The sequence below is a fragment of the Thamnophis sirtalis genome, unplaced genomic scaffold, assembly GCF_051295495.1.
Source record: "Thamnophis sirtalis isolate CommonGarterSnake01/CBP01778 unplaced genomic scaffold, rThaSir2_p1.2 scaffold_11, whole genome shotgun sequence".
In the NCBI taxonomy this organism is placed as follows: Eukaryota; Metazoa; Chordata; class Lepidosauria; order Squamata; family Natricidae; genus Thamnophis; species Thamnophis sirtalis.
Window position 1 is genome coordinate 44,622,833 of NW_028261391.1, and position 5,180 is coordinate 44,628,012.

Genomic DNA, 5,180 nt, shown 5'->3' on the forward strand with positions numbered 1-5,180 from the left:
CTGGTCCCGTGAAACCGTTTTTTCTGTCTGTTTCCTTTCTCTATTTGAAACAACTTGCTATTTTAATTTTGTAACTACTACATTTTCATTCTCCAAGAAGTCTAGATTTATTTGGTAGTAGGTAAGAACAGAGGTAAAGGTAATAAAAACAAAAGAATTATTATTTCTAAGGAGAACTTGTGATCTTAGCTTCTGAATAAAATGGTACTTTTATTGCTACTATCAGACTATACTAGATTAGATTAGAGTAATTGGAACACTCTGATCATAGCTCCAGATCTGAGAATAAGTACTGTCATGTGGAAAAGCTAACTTCTGCAACCAAATGTGTGGTTTAGGTTTTGCACAAATTTTCTGATTTGCTCTAGGCAAGAATTTTAAAAAAGCCTGCCTCCCAAATGTGAAAACAGTGATCAGTGGCAATAATTTTGTTCTATTCTATTGAAGAAAAAAAGGAAATGTAAAATTCCATGATTGATTTTCCATTTTCATTTAAAGGCATCTAGGATGACTCTGAAGTTCTTCACTGGCAGATTTAAACACTTCTCCAGCTATTTCACTGATCTAAGATGCCTTCTTGTAGACACAAGACCTAGGAAAAATATGGACCACAGCATATTTTAGTTGCATTATTGCAAGAGACAAGAATCGGAGCCTAGAAATTCTCCCACCAGAGGCTGTTACATTGCTACATTGAATGTAGAACTGTATTTCTTCTGAGAAAAGCATACCTTGGATATAGGATGATGCTTTCAATGTTTTGGATACTATTAAAGAAGATGGATGAGCTAATTTTCTGGTTACTTCCTCTATGCTTCACAGCTGAGGTATCAAGGAGGAATTTAACCCCTTTACCCATACTTTTTACCAAATCTCTGGTTAGTTTCAGATACATATATGTCGACAGGTAGCTTATTAGTTACAGAGAAAGGTATAGGCATCTGTGTTGAGCCTATATATTTTTCCTCTGTGTTGAACTATAGAAGAACGATGGTTCAGGATCAAAACTATAATGCTGTATAAAAGGGGCAGATTTACAATAGTCCTCTAATTTGTGGGAACAATAAAGAGGTTAAAAGATACCTCCACACATAGGAAGGATTTCAACTGTTGTTTGGAGGTGCTTGGAATTATTTGAACAGCTGCTTCTGTTTTACTCTCTGCTTGCTATGGAAACCTTACCTTCTCTGAGAGGATATTTTTCGTTGGTTAAAAGGCTTAATATAAAACTGAATAACAGCTTGCATGGCAGCTGTGCATTTGTTATTTTCAGATTGAGATAGTTGGCACTGATTTCACAGGGAGAAGGCCATTGAAAGGTGGAATAGCAAAGAAATTGCCTGTTATCAGAGAACATAAAGTAACAAGAACATAATGACTGGAAATTATTTTTTCTGTTCCTCTAATTCCTTGATACTAAGATATATATATAAGAAATGTCTTTCTACTGAGATCACAAACATTGAAAAGATTTTTTAAGAGGCAGAACTAATTTTAAAAATGATAAAGTTACAACATTTTGACATTCAGGATTTTTGGAGTGATACAGAATGAGTAATGGATTGGAGATGAGTACCACTGCTGGTATTGATGCCACCAGTCAAACAAGAATAGGAATGGAACTCTGCAAACCATTCATATCTTCTAAAATTGACACTTGCCTCTTTAGACTTTTGACAAAATAATTATCCCCATTTATGGAACAAAGAAACTTGGCAAAAGTCGATGAAACATTAAGGGCTCAATGAAATGTAGTATGTCTTGCTGTTCTGAGCAGTTACAATAATAAAATGTTCAGTTCATGAAAATGCTATGTAGATTATGTTCTTTAAATCTTCTGCAATTGTTTTCAAAGAAACAAAAGTTAGAATGCAAGGGTACATATTTTGCAATTTTGAATTATCTGAAGTTTTGGGCGGCAGCACTTTGCTTCCCCCATAAGAGTAAAATCTGCACGTTTATCCATCTGCTTGTGTTTTTCTTAATTAAGGTTGGAAGCAATCAAGCTTTTTATTTTCTTAATTGAGTCTGACTATACTCCAAACAGAAGCTGCTTCCAATTTTGTTTAAAGCAAAAACTTGCTGGAATAGAGCCTAGAAGTTTCCATTCCCCTATAGAGGAAATTATTTGATAATTGTGAATCCTGCATATGAATAAAACTGCAATTTAAACTTGTAAGCATTCACTATTCCCCTGATGGCGAACCTTTGGCACCTGTGCCATAGGTGGCACACGGAGCCATATTTGCCGGCACAGCAGCCCTCAGCTCCGGCGCACATCCGTGCACCGGCCAGCTTATTTTCGGCCTTCCGGAGGGCTGGGATAGGCCATTTCCCCCCTCCCCGGGCTTCAGGAAAACCTCGAATCTGGGGAGGGCAAAAAACAGGCCCAATGGGCCAACCAGAAGCTCATTCCCAAACTTCTGATTGGGCTGTTTTTCACCCGCCCCAGGCTCTGGAGACTTTCCTGAAGCCTGGGGAGGGCAAAAAAAGGCCCACATATGTGTGTTTGTGTGTGTGTGTCACACACACATATGCACAATTTTGGCACATCTTTAGAAAAAGGTTAGCCATCACTGCTCTGTTCCATCCCTCATATAAGGTATTTACTAGATCTGTTTATGTGCTTATAAAAACTAGACACTTCAAGCTCGTGCCATTCCTCTTCCTATCTGGACTTCTAAGTCATCTCTTTCCACTGTGACTAATTTTAGGGAAGTTTACAAGAAAGTTCAGAAGTAAGGGTGACTAAGGAAGGGCCAATCCTTTTCAGCTGATTTTTAGATTTTATGTTCTGCAAGGCTTTGCAAACTTTCAGTTCAAACTTTCAGCCCAGTCAGATTTTGGTGAATATATTGTACATCTTTGTTTCTCACTTTCCAAAGAAATCCCTCTGCAGGCATCTAGTTTAATAAGTGGCACTTTAATATACATCCCTTTTTGATGTATTTCAGTTGTTTGGGACAAAAATGTTAATTAGTAGCATCTACTACTACAACTCTTATGTTCCCTCACTATTAGCCATGCTTCTTAAGCTTGTTAGGTTTTGTAATGCCACAATTGAATAAATGAGCACATAGAAGACCACAGGTTCTCCATTCTGTCTTAGAAATACATTTAGTGTAGAAAGAGTGCTACAGATAGCAGCCAAATACTCAAGTTCAATTTTATAGCAATAGCAGTTAGCCTTATATACCGCTTCATAGGGCTTTCAGCCCTCTCTAAGCAGTTTACAGAGTCAGCATATTGCCCCCACAGTCTGGGTCCTCATTTCACCAACCTCGGAAAGATGGAAGGCTGAATCAACCTTGAGCCGGTGAGATTTGAACCACCGAACTGTAGATAGCAGTCAGCTGAAGTGGCCTGCAGTACTGCACTCTAACCACTGCACCACCTTGGCTCCTAATTTTATTATACAGTAGTTACTGAACAATTCTCCAGTTCATGCTTGCAATAGGCAACACAACTCTCTGGATATCCCCCTCCCACCTTAAATTTTCCAATGTAATTACAGTCACACCGTTCCATGTGTTTAGCTCAAATTGTTGTGGATACTCCTCATACACAGTAATGTAATGTTTTGATTTTGGTGCTATTCATATTTTGCTTTGTAATTCACAATCCAGAGTGGCCAGGGTGGCCTGTAATCATTGCATAAATAAATACAATTAAAACATTCAAATAAAGTAACATAACCCTTAGTAAGTGCACATGGACCATTCTGTTAACAATCCAGTGCACTGTTTGGGGGCAATTTGAAAGCTCTATAATATTACAATATATTATAAGGCAGCAGCCCCAGGGACCAGTTCCATGGAGAGGGGCTTTTCTATGGACCAGAGGGGGCATGGTTTCATGTACTGCCTGCATCCCACAGATGGGATGTTTCCCTGGCCCAGTTTCTGTCATGCCACAAACCGCTGCTGGTACACTGATTGGGGGTTGGGGATCCCTGCTATAAGGGATATTCTATGTCAGGTTTGTACATCCAGTTTTCAATGGTTACATTTGCAGAGTCTTATCAGTATTATTTTCTGTTTTAGCATTGCCTACACTTTGTCATTTCAATGCATAAGGGCATTTAATAAACCAGCCAGAATCCATACCCCTGAATCTTGAAAGTGATCTAAAAGGGGACTAGGTCTTATGGCCAGAAGCTTAAATTAAGCCAGTAATTAATTCTTAATCATATTTTGGAGTCCAGCTTTATCACTTGTTTCTGAAAATCAAAGTGCTACTTTCAAGAAGCAATTTGACACCTGAAAATTTTCTTTTACGGACTAGGATTGTGTAGTCTTTATTGCTTCTTAAAGCAATATATCTATATCTACCTACCTACCTACCTATATCTCTTAAAGCAATATAGCTTAAAATATATATTAGGAAAAATAATTGAGGTATCAGTATAGTTAGAGGGAGAGAGATTTATTTATGTTGGTCACTTAACTCCAGTGTTAATTTTTGCAGCAGAAAAAAGTTATCTGAAACATTGGAGTATAGGAATTTAACAAATCTATTCTGGCAAATTGAAGATACCCCTTCCCCCAAAAGCCAGAAAGAAATGCTAGTCATTAATTAACATACCAAAACCTCAAAAACAATTATCAGTATGAAATTACCATCTGCTAAGCAGGCAAACGTGCCCATGGAAGTTTGATTTCTCAAATTGACTTCTTGTACTGTCAGTTAAAAATGATTTTCAAATGGAATGTTCAATGGTTTTCTTAAGCAGTTTTTTAAAAAGATGCAAAATGAAATAATGTGAACATGCTCCTAAATTGCTGCCTAGTTTAAAATTTACTTCTCACTGAGATTTACTTCTGGCCTCACTAAAGGCTTGGAAACAATCTATATTTTTCCTTGAAATATTTTCATTTTTTTATCTGAAAAATTAAAGGTTATGAGAATTTCCCAATATATTATTTTTAAATAATGTGAAATGTTTAAGATGTGAAAAAAGGTCTAGAAATAATGTTGTAAAAGGCAAATTGGTACTGAAACAAAACTCCAGTTTACAGAGTCCCTGAAAACTACCAGAATTGAAGCTGCTGATGGCAAGCTGGGCAAATCAATGCAAAATATGTTCAGCTTTATTCTGAAAAGTAGTGCTTTCTATAGGTATGTTTGATGTATTGGTGGAAAAATCTAGAATACATAGTTTTCTTTGTTTTACTACAGAG